Source organism: Ictidomys tridecemlineatus, chromosome 8, assembly GCF_052094955.1.
Source record: "Ictidomys tridecemlineatus isolate mIctTri1 chromosome 8, mIctTri1.hap1, whole genome shotgun sequence".
NCBI classification, from domain to species: Eukaryota; Metazoa; Chordata; class Mammalia; order Rodentia; family Sciuridae; genus Ictidomys; species Ictidomys tridecemlineatus.
This window is the reverse complement of record NC_135484.1, coordinates 69,759,793-69,777,521: the sequence shown is the minus strand read 5'-3', so window position 1 is coordinate 69,777,521 and position 17,729 is coordinate 69,759,793. Positions and strand designations below refer to the sequence as shown.

Sequence of the window (17,729 nt, the reverse complement as noted above, 5' to 3'; positions counted from 1 at the left end):
AACTTCAGAAGAAATTTATCATGTGGTTCCTTGTATAAGAGGCACTGAATAACATAACAGAGAATGTCTATAAGAAACAAAAATACTGTTCAAATGGACAGTTCTGGTATTGATTCAGTTTATAGGCTGGGAACATAACATTAAATTGCACTCAGTGAAGTCCTTTTGCAGAGAATATCTTGCAGAGAGCCAAGATATTCCACTTTCTAATGATTAAACTTGATAGTGTGGTTAGAGCCTGGAGTCCAGACAGTATAGTTAACATGCCTATTAAACTGCCTCCGACATCACATGTCTTAAGAGAGCCTTTGGTCTGTGTTAGGTGGCAGTTAACTCATGACTGCATTCTCAAGGGTTCCTGTGGTATGGATAGCCTGTGTTGTTTGCTGAAGTGTGGAACTTACAGTTAAGAAGGAAAAGTGGTTACTGAATTGAGAAAGTTTAAGAGAGAAACTTATATTCTTGCTCAGACAGAAGGTCAACTGATTCATCTTCAGTTGTGGGAGCAGGGTTACCTAAAAGTGGTGCCAATCTTTTTCACAAGGAGAAGCGTTTCATCTTGTAAAGTGTTACAGAGTATTTGGTCAAACTTATGTACTCAGCACCACATTGCAAAGAAGAGAGATTTCAGTATGAAAATGTTTATGGCAAGTGTTATCAAAGACTCTCTAGACCATGGTGCTGGAGGAATCTTTGCATGATCCTTGTAAGACGTCTGTACTTAGGTAAATTATTCACATAAGTGGGATGAGAAAGTAGTTTTAGATTTTATACGATGATGGTGAGAATTGAAGTTTACTGGACCAAAGGCCAGTATCTTTAGAATCAGAGAAACTGAATCTTGGTGCTACCTCTCCCTAGTTTTTTGATCGTATACAATTTCACCTTTCTAAACTTCAGCTTCCTTTTATGAAAAATGCATACAGAATTGATTTGAGCTTGAAATGAAGAAACATGTATGGAGGTTGCCTGTATTCAATAATTACTATATCCCACATTCCACATCTCATTTGGCAGGTACAAGTTAACTTGATTCAAACTCTCTGGACAGAAAAGCTAAGAAAATAAACAATATCAGCATAAACATTTTCTTTCTCCATCGTACTCCTCTCAGATTCTAGTTGTGGAACTGAAAGACTTACATAATTGTCCATTATTCTTTATCATATGGCATATCCTGAAATCATAGATACATTTTTTCAAAATGTGGATCTTATATCAATCACCTACCTCAGAATCACTGAGTCTATTTAGCAGTTACCTAGTACCCAAATCTGACCTACTGATTTATAATCTGTGGGTATAGGAATCTGCTTCTCTGAAAGGGGCCAGAGGTAATATGTACACTAGAGTTTGGGAATATCTGTAGTTGGCTATCAAAAGTCTTAGTCCAAACTCCAGGGAGTGAACTCTACTTCTATAGGACGTCTTTCATAATCCTAATCCTTTTCCCACCATTATCATAACAATCCATATCTCATAATATACAGTGGGGAATATAATCAGGACACTAGAGGATTGTGCCTGTGTATGTCATCTTTAACTAGATGTGAAATGCAAGCTATAAGACTTTACTTCCCAAATATTTCACATACAATTGCATACTCCACTGCATATATCTTTTTCAGTGTGATGTTGGCCCTTCTCTACCAAGAGATGGGGCCCATGTGTCTTCCCTTCAGATCCCAGTGGGCCTGTAGCAGAAATGATACTGTGCGACTTCTGAGGCAACATCACAAAAGGCCTTGTTTCCACGTCTTCCCCTTAGGATGCTTGCCTTTAGAACTCAGCCACCATGCTGTGAGAAAGACCTCTTGGGAAGACATTGTTTTGGTGCTCTCAAGTCTCCAAACTTCTATTTGACCTCTAGATAAATGAGCTTTATGTGTTTCCTGCCCACAACCTCTGAGCCACTTAGCTGATGCTAAGTGAAATAGAGATTTGTGAGATAAATTAAATTTCAGATTTGTCAACACAAGAAAATAGGTGTCGTCATTACTTTATTCCCCCACTATGATTTGGGATAGTTTTTTATAAATCAGTAGATATAAAAGTCACTCAAATTGTAAGTAATTATCTATACGAATTCTAACTGGCTATGAAATCTTTCTCTTGTGGACATCTGATGTGTACCCCATTATTTCACTCAATATGTAAAATATGCCTTCTGAGTTGTGGATTTCATCTAGCAGAGGATGCCTTGGTCAAACTCTTTCTTATCCTATATCAATGCATTGGGAAAATGACAGATTATATGGCTCTTCCATAGCCAATAAATGAAGTTGATTGAATATATACTTTACTCAGAGAGAGGACTTGCTAAATTGGGTAAAACAGAGGTAAATGAAATTTAATAACATGCCAAAGGTGAGGGAAGGATGTTGAAGATTAAAAAAAAAAAAAAAAGCAGTATCTAAGTGAATGAAAGAGAAACATAAGATAAACTGATGTGAATAGTTTGCCCAAGTGCCACTGAAATTGGTTTCATTCTCTGTTTAAGCCTAAATGAAACATTATCCTAAGGCTAGAGGAAACCATAATTTGGTATGATAGTCCCTGCCTTTTAAGATCTTACTTTTCCGGTGGATAAAATATGTAAACAGACACATACATATCTCTAAGAGAGTTCATATTAATTGAAGTCTTAAGATACATAAGTATATGGGAAAGAAGGATGCATGCCAACAATGTAGATTAGCATCAAATGGTATGGATTAGATTTGACAAAAAGGATATGTTTTGAAAAAGGAAGTACATAGTTCCAACTTGAGAAAACCAGGAATGAAAACTTGTGAATGAAAAAAATGCTCTTGGAATATTTATTGTTATTATGACCTGGAATGGATTAGTTGGTTAACAGCATGTAGAATTATAGGAAGAGGTCAGGGTATTTTCTGATTTGAACAAATAAATTGTTTTACATGAAGAAGTTGAAGGATTTAGAAGGCAGGGGAAGGAAATGAAATTTGATTTAATGATAATAACCAAGAAAATCTTGTCAAATGTCCATCAAAAAGTGTGGAGGCAATAAAATATTTTAAAAGATTGTTTTAATAGTTAAATCAGTAAGAGCTCAAATTAGGTAAATGGCCAGGAGAGGAATGCAGAGAATGAAATAGTGGGCAGCAGGGAAATACTGAGACATAATATGTGGAGAAGGTGTTAAGGAGGTAGACCCAATGGGATCTGATTGAAGTGGGCCAGGATTCAGTTTATGGGAAAAGATGCAACAGGAAGGTGAGGCTGATGATGATACCATTAACAGAAAAGAGCTATTAGTTGGGTGTCCTTGTTGGCTTGTGTATGTGAGTGAATGAAACTGTGTGGATATCTCCTCCACTAGTCTTTGAGCAGCTGAGGTGTGTTAGAGTCTGTAAACAAGTCAAGATGGCTCCTGGCATTTTGCCAGAGGGAGTGGTTTGTGAAGTAACACCAGTGAGCCATTAAGTGTGAAGATTCCTTATTGGTTGATTGCTGTATCTAGTTTATGTTAATTAAGATAAGCTGCGTGGAATGTATATATACGCCTCCTGACCTACAATAAACGGCTCCCACTCCAGCTGTATCAATCTACACAAGTTGCTCGTCACCCCCCGGTTATTTTGCTGCAGCCAGACTTCGGCAGAGGTGAGCATCCCTTAGTGAAAAACTGAATGATTTCTGGGTTTAATTTGAATAATGGAGAAGGCAAAGGAAGAATGAATGTCACAGGTACTTATGGATGGACAAAGACATACCAGAAATTATGTCTTAGGAGCTTTACATATGTATGGAATTTAGTTTTATCAATAATGCTAAGAAATAAAAGTGATTATTTGTATTTTCAGGCAAAGAATCTGAAATGCAAGCTGGCTATGTGTAATACGATATCAGAAAATATCAGCCCTGCTATCTTCTTGTATGAAGTCTTTTTCCTCTAGTATTAAGACCTTACTACAAAGGATCTGACTCTGGTCATTTCCCAACATCTGTTCCCTGCAAGGCCTGCCCATCCCCAAATAATATTTTAAAGATTAAGAGGAACTTGGATTTAAGATCATCACTATTTCTCTAATCACTAAGTTACCTATTGTGCTCCTTCTTGGAGGTTGACACTGGGGAAGAAAAAGGGAATTTTATTTTATATATTACAAATCCCTTCCATGTGAATTTGATTTTTAATCAATCCTATAAAATGTTTTTCCTTTCTGTGGATGGATGCACAGTGGGAGGCATACCAAATATCACAACATATGCTAATATTTGAGAGGGTTTGAAATTCTCTAAGCAAATATGCATCCAATAGAAGGTACTTAATCAATTAAATGAACTTTTCCACAAAAAAGTGGTCAGGATTGCATTTGTTTGAAGGTGTACAATTAACAGAAAAAATAGTTTTATAAATACCTGAATGAAAAATGAAACACCAGAAGTAAGTGTCTCTGGTGCTTAGAATTCTAAATATCTTTGTTTTGCAAAATGTAACACCTCAACATGTGTTAGGTATGTATTTTGTGGGCAGACTATTGGAGAATGTGTTAGAAGAAAGTAGAGAAATCTAAACAAAACAAATAAACTTCAAATGGGCCACTAAGGAAATTATTATAGATGATCATACCATAATTTCTCTCTTTCAAATCATATTTCTATGAATTTTTACATTTAGATATTGTATAAAATAGTGTGTGTTTCTGAAATGCCTTTGTCTCCCAGACTGGTGGAAGGTGTTATTTTATTATTTTCCTAGGTCAAAAAAGTTACATGGAGCATTATAGAGAGTTTGCTTAGTTAAAGTTTTCAGTTTAGTTGGTAGGTGAAAGCTTCAGCATATTCTAAATAGATTTAGAATCACAAATATTTAACACCCTTTGGGTAGAACCAGACAACATATGTGCTGGGAAATGGGGCATAGAATTCTGTATTGCTCTCTAGTATTAGTCTTTACATTTCTTTATTGAATCTTTGACACTGTTTTTTATAATCAGGTCAGTGAAGACTATCCATCAAAAAAATAGTTTCCCTGAAGGTGTGTGTACATGTACATATATTTTATAAAAACAACAGCAACAACAAAAATCCTAATTTTTGCTTTGAAATTTCAAAAGCTATCACAATAGCCCATAAAATCTACCTACATACATAAATGAATTTATATAGATTTATTGAAAACATTACCAGTATTTCTATGACAATGACTAGCTTTACACATTTTAGAACATTCCATATTCCTCTGAAAATATTTATTAAGTACATGAACATCAGGACATACTTCAATATAATATAGCAAACTTTTAGGTGTATAATACTTTATTGGACTTTCTATGTTTGATTCATCAATTTAAGCAGCAATATTGTTTTTATTTTTATTATTTTTAAAGATGACTTTATTATAATTTAACAAGTAAAAGGAGCTATGTAAAAGCTTAGGACAAGGGGAAACCATGAATGTGTTGATGCATTTTTATGAAAAATTCTCTTTGAAATAACAGTATTGATTGCTCCTTACCATCTAGGAAAAATATGAGATTTTATTAGTATTTGTTTGGAAAAAAAATAAGGACACAACATTACATTCTCATTGATTTAATAACTATGATTCGTTGAGCTTATTGATGTTGCAGGAAGTTTGCATTATGACCTTGCTCTATGGATGGCTGAAGAGAGAGAAAACTATCACAGGGGAGGTCACTTATAAGCAGGGAGTCAGAGTCAAAATGGTAATTCAGTATGTCAAGCTCCACTCTTCAAATTTGCTTTACACAGTATTGAGATTTCTTGTTTGTTTATTTTTAATGTTGAGTCTTCCTACTGGAAAATTCAGTTTTTCTGGCTGTAATTCTATAATGATATTTGGGAGGTTGACGCTGCGCAATGCTTTTTATGGTTTATTTTCTTGTTTCAGGCATTTTTAATTACAGATCACATTACTTTTTAATCCAAAGTGGATTTACATAAAAGGAAACATAAACCAAGTCACTTTGCCTTTTTGAAAGGATATAAAGTTTGCCATTATTCAAGCACTAAATTTTACTGTTTTAGGAAACACTAAAATCCTTAAGAGGATATTTTCAGTGACTTTGGAGTGCATAAGAAAATCAGCATTTCTTCCAAACTTAAAAATTATATGGAAATTTAATTATTATTTACTAAAAATTAAGAGTTGACAGACTCTCTAATTTTTATTGGAGTTGGCTCTTTGGGAATTCCAAGGGTTTTTTTATATTTTGAAAAAGGAAGGCACATGAAGATGTTTAATTCTCAAGGATGATAAATTAATATAATGAGAAAGTATTAGTAGTTTATTTTATTAGTTCATATATGTTGGTTTTTTTCTCTTATTTAAATCTAAATTGTGATTTCTTTAACATGCCTCACAAAATATTAGGTAGAGTTATTTCCACTGTTTCTGATTTATGAATTTAATCACCATACTGTAAAGTTTTTAATATTGGCTAAAGAAAAGTAAAGAGAAGGAAGTATATATATTCATGACATCTATATTTTACAACTATTAAAATATTGAAATAAAAATTTAAGGTTTTATAGCTATATATTATATAGAATATAGCATATATGCGAAATTTTTAAAAAAGCTTTTTTGTTTGAAGATGGACACAATACCTTTATTTTACTTATTTCTGTGTGGTGCTGAGGATCAAACCTAGTACCTCGTGTGTGCTAGCCAAGCACTATACCAATGAGTTACAGCCTCAACCCCAGAATATAGCATATATGCACAATATTTTTCACAATATTTTATATGCATATACAGATGCATATGGAGAATATAAAAGATAATGGATTTTGTAGGATAAATCACATGACTAGTGCCAATATTTCAAATTATTTAACTTACATATGAAAACAACAGTCTAAGAAATTTTGATGTATGCTTATTTTTTTTTCAATAATTATGTGTTTCAAAACCACACTGTCCTAGACAAATCCCAAATCTTTGTTTTAGTGGTGGTATGACATTGAGATAGATGTCTGATCCTTAAACTTAAATTTAATTACTTGTAGAAAAGAATTAAGACTTGATACCTCATGTTATAAAAATTAAAATTGAGTCTGTGAATATAAAATGTTTGGCAGAGTAGCTAGCACATGGTAAGTAGCTAGTTAATAATAGTTATATTTTATTGTCATAAAATACCTTTTAGTTTCAATAAGATATGTCTAAATTGAGATACCTATTTTAGGTGATATGATTGTTCAACAAAGTATAGATTCTTGGAGTCACTGAGTGCAAATTTATGGCAGAAAAAGTGTGGAGGATTTGGACCATCTTTTTCATGAAGTGAGAGAATAGGTTACTGATAAAAATCAGCCTTGGTAAAAACACCTTTCCTGACACTGAATCTAGTGGCGTGCCCTCCGTTGTTGGGGTTTGGTGGGACAGGTAAGTTGTATCTCTCTTCATCCCACTAGCTCAGATCAGGTAAGGCACAAGAGATGAAATGATGAAAAAGATCTGGGGATCATTTGTCAAATTTTCTTTTTAACCCCAAGTAATATAAATTTGCCCACGCAAATTACAGACAGTGCTGGAACTTGAGGTATATTTCATCTGAGGCTTGCTTTCTTTATAATTCTAAAAGGAGGAGAGGGCAGAGGCTGCTTTTGAGGGTGGGCTGCCGGGGAGGGGGGGGGTGGAGAAAAACCAAAAAGAAAGAAAATAAAAAAAGAAAAAGATAAAGGAAAACCTAGATCTGATGTGTCTGAGCTGTTCATGTTCATGTTCTTCACCTAGATTTACCCGTCAGGCAAATAACAGAGAAATGGAGATGAGAACCCTGACTGGGAATCTTCCTCATGGAACAGAGGGAAAGGGGGAGAAATATCTCTGTGACCTACTAAAAACCCAGGCATTATATTTCATTGTATTCTAGTATTTAATAATCATTCATAAGGGCCTATTTTTAAAAACCTTCAAGCTGAAAGGTTTTCACTGATTTTCTTATAATTTCTCCCTTGAATTCATTTTGTATTACACACACATTTATAGTCATAATCTAAATTCTGTGAATAATAAAGCTGTTTATTTTTTTTCCTCTAAACTTCATTCCAATTTGGGAAGGTCTGACATGCTTTACATTGCTAAATTGTCTTAATCCTTTTGTTCTCTTTGCAAATGTCACATTTTAAAACTGGATCTTGGTGACTTTTCTGATATTTTTTTCTCTTATGAGGGCTATCAAAATTTTCTTGATATCTGTTAGTATCCCAAGAACTCAATAAAATCCCTAAGGCAGTATTTCTTGTAAAATAACTATGTGATCCACCTTATTTTAATTAAGATTATACTTAAAATAAATTAAAGTAGCGACATGAAAATCAAAATAAATCAATTTAGAATGATTATCATTCTAATAAATAGCATAACCTGAATGTATTTAATGGTAAGAAAATGAAAAGAAGTTTCATAGAAGCTTACTAATTTACAGAAATTGTGAGAGATCTACTATACATTATTATATTTTATAGATTAGCAAGAATATGAAAAATGAAGTGTGTGAAATTAGAGATATCAAGTGCATTGCATTTGTATTGGAGGACCATATGAACTATTCCTAATGCTTCATAATGCAGTGTTAAATGCATATAACACTCTCTCTGAAATTTTGTGAAATTTTCTTATTGATGTTATTTGTTGGCAATTGTATTTTTTCTGATAACTGGGATAAACTGTGAAGACCTTTTTGTGAAAATTTTTACAATTTACAGATTATGAAAAAGTGTTATTGAAGCTCCATGGCAATTGTAATTTCTTCTTGACAAATTTTACATTAGAGGCTAGTAACTTTCATGTAGTACTCAATACTATACACAAATTGAACACTGTTCCATGACTGTCCTAGTTGTATTTACCACTCCAAAATAGAAGCAAAGAATGCATTTATTTAAAATGAAAAAAATACCTTTTTTATTCCCCTACACGTATGGCCTTGATTTGAGTAAATATTTTTGAAGTGAGTTGAGCATGACTAGGGGATTGCTGTAAGCATCTCCTTTTAAAAAGCAGTTGACTTTCACCCCCAGACATTGTTACTCACCATCATATGGCTCTCTCATTTTTTTCCATTTCGCAAAGGCTTATTTTCTGTCTTTTCCTAGGTTTAAAAGGATAACCTACCTGGGCAAGGGCATTCAAGTATGGTCTCTCCTGAATTTCCTGGGCCTCAGAGTGATGCTTGAGATATGCAAACACTTAGTGATCATTTAGCAAGTGAAAGGACAGATTGACACTAGGACTTCCTGCATCCACACACTGAGTTCACTATAAAACTGGACCTTTATTTGCATGTGTCATTAGGAATGTGTCTTCATACAGCTGAGAGTTCACTCTCTGAGATTGCAGAGGGTAAATGCTAAAGCATTTTGCTGGCATGGAGCAGGACCTGAAATTGTCCATATTTGTGAACATACAAACCTTTGTGCAGTCCTTTGTAAAACAAACAAACAAGCACTAAATTTTGCAAGTTTTGTCTTTTTTCTCACCTCGAAGAAAACATTTCTTTCTCCACATGAACAAATTAAGAGCAACAGTCAATGGTTGGTTGAGATATTTGTGTTGTGAAGAGAAAACTGGAACACAAAAGCAGGAGTTGGCAAAGAACATCAGGTCACTAGTTGTGAGCTTATGAGCTAAGAATAGTTTTGGTATTTCATGAGATCTTTTCTTTTTTAAAGAAAAATAAGAATATACCACAGAGAATATACATGTGCCCAAACCTAAAATATTTACTGCCTGATTCTGTAAAAAGAGCTTCTGACTCCTGGGCTAGGGGATGACGACCTATGTAACATCCCTTACCTCACTTGATGCCATTTAATAATCAAAGGAAGATGAATGATACATTTTAGTGTTTTATAAAGCATTAAATTATTAACTATGAAATTATCACTACATTTGTTTTTTATATGTATTCTTCATTGAGTTTTGCTTTTTAAGTCTTGGATGAGCCTTGAAATTTTAATTCTGGCAATAAGAATAAGACTCTTGGACCAATATGAAAACTAAGACATTCCTCATTCCTATTTATATCAATTTTTAGAAACAATATATCTATGACTGTACATTATAAACAAGAAGAATGTTATTGCTTGTACCATTTATTTAACTTGATTTTTCTTTCTTCAAAAATCAATGTTTATCATAGAAAGATGTATTATACAAATAGTCCATATGCCATTAAAAATAAGAGGATATTAATAAAACAAATAAATGAGAGAAAAAGAGAAAGGGAGATGACAATATGTGATTGCTTTTTTTGATTTAATTTATAACTCATTTTGTAATATGAGACTTTTCATGGAGCATAAATTTAACTTGTTTCCTATAGATTTCCAGAAATGCTGACCAAATGTTTCTGAGCCCTGGAAAACATCCATTTCAAGAAAATATACTTTTCATCTTGTTCAGCCAGAAGGGATGATTCTCTTCTACCAATATATCTGGTTCTTTGTGTTTCTGATGTAAAGAAATGATTGAACTTTATCTTTTTAGGGCTAGTCCAGATCCGGTTTTAAAGTCCATCCAGATGATCAACTATGACTCCATATGTAGTAATCAGAGTCTCTGAAAAATGGGGCATTTGGATCCATTCTAATAATGCCTGATTGCAGAATCATGGTCAGAAGCTACATTCTGTCTAACTGTGCAGAGGTTCCTGGGCTTGGCTGTTTGTACAAAAATGGAGAACAGCCAAGTCAGTCTTGGAAGCAACTATGCCGCAGGAGACTTGCTGTTTGGTTAAGCAGGATTTTTGCAATCCTGGGGGCTTCATCTTTGCATTACTAATAGCTCTATTTTTAAGGGCATTGGCATTTTAGGTGGATTGAATAACAATTAGTGCTTTCCTCTATTACAGCCATACAAATTGACCCACAGCAAGTAAAGACCACACCTTGTTCTTTTCCACATTTCAGTTTCTAAGTGTTCATATGAGAATGATATCTAAAAGGCAAATGTCTGAATAAAGTAGGAAATCTCATACAAGTTTCTTAGCCTTGGATTCCTAACTCTGGCATTCCCTATCCAACATACTCTGAGCAAATTACTTAATGTTTTTAGTATCAGTTTTTTAAGTTTTGAAATTTTCACCATAATTCTTATATCATGATATGTTAGGACAAATTTATATTAAAGGCATACTCTAAACTAGGGACTCTTCCAGGCCTCAAAACACGGTAGTGAACAGAACGTAATTGATAAATGCATGCATCTAAGGTCCTAGTGCCTAAATCTTAAACACGAATGTAAATTATGAACGCCAGCATAATCTTTCATTAATTGTTAGATTTAGACTCTATTTACTCTGCCTATCTGTTTTTCTTCCTAGACTGATATCTCCTTAAGGGCAAGGTACTTTAATTCATTTGTCTCACCTTAGTCTTTAATAATTAACTATCAAATTAAATGGGTAGTTTGTCTCAATTATAAATCTATGAGACAACTTCATTGTGGTGTATCATCATTTAAAAATTTTTGTCAAATTGTCTACACACACACACAACACACAGAATCTTTAGGGTAGGCTCAGGATACTTATACCATTTTCTGGATCTGAAAGTGTAAAAGACAATGTGACAACCTGTGGAATTCTGGTTATTTTTTAGTGTCATGAATATTCAATGCTCCTTCTCATCTCTTTTGAACTTACTGTTGACTGACTTAATGATTCCAATAGAAAATAGATTCCTCCCTGTAAACTTCTTTAAGACCAAGTTTTCCTTGTCCCTCACTCTCTAACACTCTCCCCACCACCCCAGTTCTATTCTACTGAGGCTGGTAATCAGCAACTTGGCTTTCAGGAACTTTCACTTTTCCAACTCCCTGGATCACTTCAAACTTTGGATCAAGCTAAGTTCAAGTTCTTTCTGAAATCAAATGTACTTCTTGCTTTCTCTAGCAGTTGATTTTGGAACTTTGTCCTACCAAGTTATCTAGTCTGAAAGAAAATTAGAAAATATCCAATGCTTTCTTTTTCTTCCTTATCACATTAATTCAGTTCCTTTCCTAAAGGGAATGTTTAAAGTAAGAGTTAATGAAATTTTTAAAGAAAGCATTTGCTATGATTTCAATGTAAGTATCTCTCCAAAATACATATGTTGGAATTTAAACTCCAGGGTGACTGTATTTATTATTAAGCCTTTGGGACATGACTAATCATGAAAACTCTGTCCTGGTGAATGGAGAAGAGTGCCACCTCCCACCTGTTTGTGAAGGCACAACAAGAAGGAACTCTCTTTGAAGCAAAGAAAACCAGTTCTTACTGGACTCTGAATCCATCCACACCTTCACTGTGGATTTCCCAATTTCCAGAAAGGAAAAAACAAGTTTCTATTATTTCTAAATTACCCTTTATGTGGTATTTTGTTATAGTAGTAAGAATGAACTAGGATGGCATGCTGTATGTTATTATCATTTCACTGCTTAACAATATGCTATGAATTTCTTTTGTTCATAAAGTTAAAAAAATACTCTAATGAAGATTAGAGACTTTATAATATCACTTAAGTCCACCATTATGGTCTCATTTCAAATAACTTTCTCCCAGTCACCTAAACACATAAAACTCCCAGACTCGCTTTAGACCATTATTTTGTCTTGATTTTCCTTCAATTTAGAAAGTATCTTCTTCATACTTCATGTTGGTCACCTTTCACTCTTCAGTAAAAACCCAGCTCAATATTTTCTTCCACTCTCCATTTGTCTACAGTACTCTTTGTTACAATTAATTCACTTCTTTCTGAGAATCTGTGGCACATCAACCATCACTGTGTTCATGGTACATTCATCTTAATTTTGCTGATGCTTCCTCCCTAGTTGGACACAGGTCAAGTCCCAAAGCTGAGTCTTCATCATTTTATCTCTCTTGCCTACTGCAGTGCTGGACACATTTTCAATCATATCTGGGGAGTTCTGCAATGCTATTAGGAAAATTTGCATAGAGTATTACACTTGACATATCATGATACTTAGCATATCATGTATTAGCTTTAAATTCTCAGATTCGCTTTTGAACTGTAGCCTACAAGCATTCCACTTTAATAAACCCAAGTCCTGAGTGCTTGCAGATTCTATTACACTGAAAAAGAAAGACAATTTTTCAAGATTAGTCCAAGAGGTGCTGGAAAATATGAAGGCGTTCTATGCAGTCACAATTTGATTAATTTTTTTGGTAAAGTATTTGGATTTAAGTTCAACTCTTATTCATCTATTCCTTTTTTGTTTAACACTAAGAAGTTTTTCCCATCTTAATCTCTGGATATGATTTAATATAAAATACAGAGAAAATACAGTTTCTCAACTCTTCATGACAGATGGAAAAGGGAAAACAGTTAAAGTTATATTGACTCACCTATTTATTTTTAGGCTTTCTTAAATTAAAGGGAATGATGTTCAATCAGCAATAGTGAAAGAAATATGGCAACAGAGTTAAGTCCCATTAAAAGAAAGAGATAGTAAAGGAGTAGTTACATGTTTTCATTGAGTTGTCTCCCAATTCATATAAATTATGTTGCATTTAGTCAACATTAAACAACATCTAATACACACTAGAATTTGAGCTGGATGCAGGTTTCTAAAAACAAATAGAACATTCTGTTTAGATTTGAAGAATTTACTTATGCCAGAATTCAGGACTCCTGGTTAGAATCCAAGGAATTTCTATTCATTATGAATTTTGTTCTGGGTAATTCAAATTTTATGAGTTACTTATTCCTTTACACTGAATTCTTGAACAATCCCTTGGGTTTTATATCTCTAAGATTTCTCTTTTTTTATTTATTTCTTACATACATGACAATAGTGGAGTGCATTACATTCATAATTATCCATTCACAGCACGATTTTTTGTAACTCTGTATATAAAGTATGTTCACACCAAATTATGCCATTATACATGAGCTCTCTTATTTTTTTGCATACAATTCTTAATACACCTTTATACCACCATTTATCATATCTCTGTATATAAAGTATGTTGACACCAAATTCTCATTAAAAAAATGGAGTGCTTCACGAATTTGCGTGTCATCCTCATGTAGGGGCCATGCTAATCTTCTCTGTATCATTTCAATTTTAGTATATGTGCTGCTGAAGTGAGCCCTATCTCTAAGATTTCTAAAAGAATTTGTAGACAGTATCTCAAAGCCACTATTTCTAATTTTGGAGGAATGATGGAGAAAGATTAGTTTCCAAACTACAAGTAATCAAGAATTATCTCATTTGAGAAATTGGTGGAGATATAAATTTTAAAGAGAATAGTTACTCAAGTTCAGTATTAATATTTAACATCCTAGAGCAGAAATGAAGTTGTTAGTCCTTAGAATGACAGGTGTGGTTAGTAGAAAGAGACACAGCTATCTTAAAAACTAATTGTGTCTGCCAACCCACATTTCATTTTTTGGTTGTCTGTTGCAAACATTCATGTTCAGAAATTGTTAATTTATTGAAGAGTGAAGATTTAGAGAGAACATGTTGATAATTCAGATGGCCATGCCATTTTGAAAAATAATATGTGAGTGGAACATTTTTAGAGTACTGAAATATCTGAGTTATTTGCAGGGATTCAAGTATGAATAAATTAAATTTAGGGCCTTAAAACTATTGAATGATAATATAGTGACTTTTCATATTTTAAGATGACAGAAAGGTGTGAAGCATCTAAACATAATAAATAATAAGATTAATGATGTAAATTTATCCCAATAGAACTTATAAGCAAATATAAAGTTATGTATGTATGTTAAAAAAATCAATCCCAGTTTTCTTTCATGAGAGAAATTTAATAAAACATTAGTTAAGGTGAAAATTATTTGACTTCATATTGACCCCCCAAAAATGATACCAATGCTGAAGGTTTAATATGATGTCATGGTGGAGAATGGAATTGAGGCAGAGACTTGGCTGAATTGAGGAGGCCCAGAAAAACTCCCATATTATGTGCTAGATTGTGATAATTAGATTTCAGAAGGAAAACATCAATGTGTAGTTTGTGGAGGAATTAGAAAGGAAAGTGATTTTAAGTATAGGAATATTTGTAAAATAAACAATAATGCAGTTGTATATATTTTAAAACAGTATAAGGTTATTAAAAACACTACAGTATTATAAGAATAAAAACTCAGATCTTAAGTTTTAAGGAATATATAGACATTTAACCTGAGTTTTAAAATATACAATTGCAATTGAATTGCTCAAGTAAACTGTGATAGTTTGTTTTAAAACCATAAATCACATTATAAGGCAATTTATTGAGTAAAAGAAGTCCCTAAATTCGTGTATGATATTTTTTCCCTAATTTTTCTTTTCTCTCGTTTTGTTTTTACTTTCTGGTTTTGGAATTTAGTATTAACATTTTGTTCTGCTGCATTTTCAACTTAACTACACCAGGAAATAGATGTTTGCAACATTATTACTATTCTTAGCAGACAGAAATTTGCTTTCACAACTGCTACAAAGTAATCAAGCAATACACAAACCTTTTACTGTCCTTATTATTTTGTCACCATAGGCAGTGAGCACTATCATGTAACATTCACAATTATAGCTTACAATAAAAATAGATTTCCTCTAAATTATATGAATATAAAACTTTCAGGGCCAATTCTGCTTACTTTTATATACATAAAAACATTTATGCATATAGCTATCAATACACACATGCATACATAATTCAGAGCATATGATAGTAATATTATTGAGCTGATACCAAAAATATCAAAGTTTTGGAAAAACATAAAAATTTGAAACAGCAATTGAAGTATAGTATAGAAAAAAATTATCACTGGGGGAAATAATAGATACTATAAAGGCATGGTGTTTCAAATGGAGTTCTAAGGAGTTCAGTTTCCCTGATGTGGGACAAGAGATTTGAGTAGTTTTAGCTTTTTAAAAAATTTCTAGACAACCCTAAAATCTGGAGATCATTAAGGATGATTTTAAAAAACTTACATTTCAATGAATTGGGAAATCTAAAAGAAATGGATAACTTTTCACACACATACAACCTAGCAAAATTGAACCAAGAGGATATAGAAAACACAAACAAACCAATAACGAGCAATGAGTTTGAAGTGACAGTTAAAACTCTCTCATGAAAGAAAAACCCAGAAACAGATGAATTCACAGCTATATTCTACCAGAACTTTAAAGAAGAATTAGTGCCAACGCTTCTAAAATTATTCCATGAAATAGGAAGGGGTGGGACATTTCCAAACTCATTCTGTGAAGTGAGTATCACCCTAATAACAAAACTGGATAAGGATACTTCAAGAAAACAAAACTTCAGACCAATATGCTTGATGAACATGGTTGCAAAATTTCTTAATCAAATAATAAAAAATCAAATAAACACAGTAAAAGACTATAAAACATGGTCAAGTTGATTTCATTCCATGGAAGCAAGGATGCTTCAATATACAGAAATCAATAAATGTAGTACGACACATAAGTCAAGGACAAAAACAACATGATCCTCTCAATAGATGAAGAAAAGGCCTTCAGAAAATTCATCACTCACTCATAAAAACTCTGAAGAAACTATAGGGATAAAATGAACTTACCTCAACATCATGAAGGCTACAAATAGGAAAGAAAATAGTTGAAGATGATATGATCTTATACTGAGTTCTTTAAGATCTATAAGGGTGGGAGATCAACCTTGCATGTGACTGAGTCACACTCCCTGGCTGGGTGCTTTGAGGTGTCCAAGTAGCAGAAATGAGGCAGGACTTCCCCACCCTTCTTGGGTTCCAGGGACGGTGTCTCCTGCATAGGGAGGTCTTGCTACAGCCCCATGGGTGGAGCTGTGCTCACCTGTTCCTTTGTAATATTAATCCTTGTCCTGTTTGGGATAGCATGTTCCATGGAAACACCTTTTGTGTGTCCCTTTATCTTACTGTGCCCTTCCTAGATGTCAGTCAACCTGCTGACAGCAGACATCATGAAGCTAGACTCAGTCCCCTGAAATCTGGCCCCTTGCCTCTTTGAATAGCTGCTACTCAATAAAAGGGGTCAGCACTTGCGGGCTCTCTCTCTCTCTCTCTCTCTCTCTCTCTCTCTCTCTCTCAATTCCTGCAGACCCTTAAGATCAAAGGAGTCATCACAGCAACCTCAAAAGAAAAAGGTATTTCTGTCTCTTGTATGGTTATTTTGTGCAGCCCAATTAGCCCCATTCCACTGGAGTGACTCCTGAGTGTTTTAGTCATGAGCAATCCCGCATACAAGAGTCCTAGAACTGATTAAAAAAAAAATCATCAAAGTAGCAGACTACGAAATCACTATACAAAAATCAAAAGCTTTTCTATACACTGATAATAAATTTGCTGAGGAAGAAACCAGAGAAATAATTCCACTTACAACAGCTTCAAAAAATACTCAGGAATAAATCTAGACAAAAAGAAATGAAAGACATCTACAAGGAAAAATTACAGAATACTGAAAAAAAATCAAAGACACCAGAAGGTGAAAAGACCTTCTGTGCTCCTAAATAGGCAGTATTACTGTTGTTAAAATGGATATACTACCAAAAGCAAGTCAAGGATTCAATGCAATCCGCATCAAAATACCAATGGTATTCTTCTCAGAATGGAAGAAGAAAGACCCAGAATAGCCAAAGCAATTCTGGGCAAAAGGAGTAAATCTAAATCCATCACAATACCTGACTTCAATTATACTACAGAGTTGCAGTAACAAAAACAGTACTACCATAAAAATAGACATGGAGACTAATGGAACA

The 17,729-nt window shown here is 33.6% G+C and overlaps 1 non-coding gene across 1 annotated transcript; it reads right to left on the bottom strand.

Annotated features, from left to right (window-relative positions):
* Window positions 1-13,989: 13,989 nt before the first annotated feature.
* On the bottom strand, window positions 13,990-14,096 carry LOC120889404 (U6 spliceosomal RNA). Its single transcript, XR_005733300.2, has one exon. It is a non-coding gene; the product is annotated as a U6 spliceosomal RNA (small nuclear RNA).
* Between the last annotated feature and the right edge of the window lie 3,633 nt (window positions 14,097-17,729).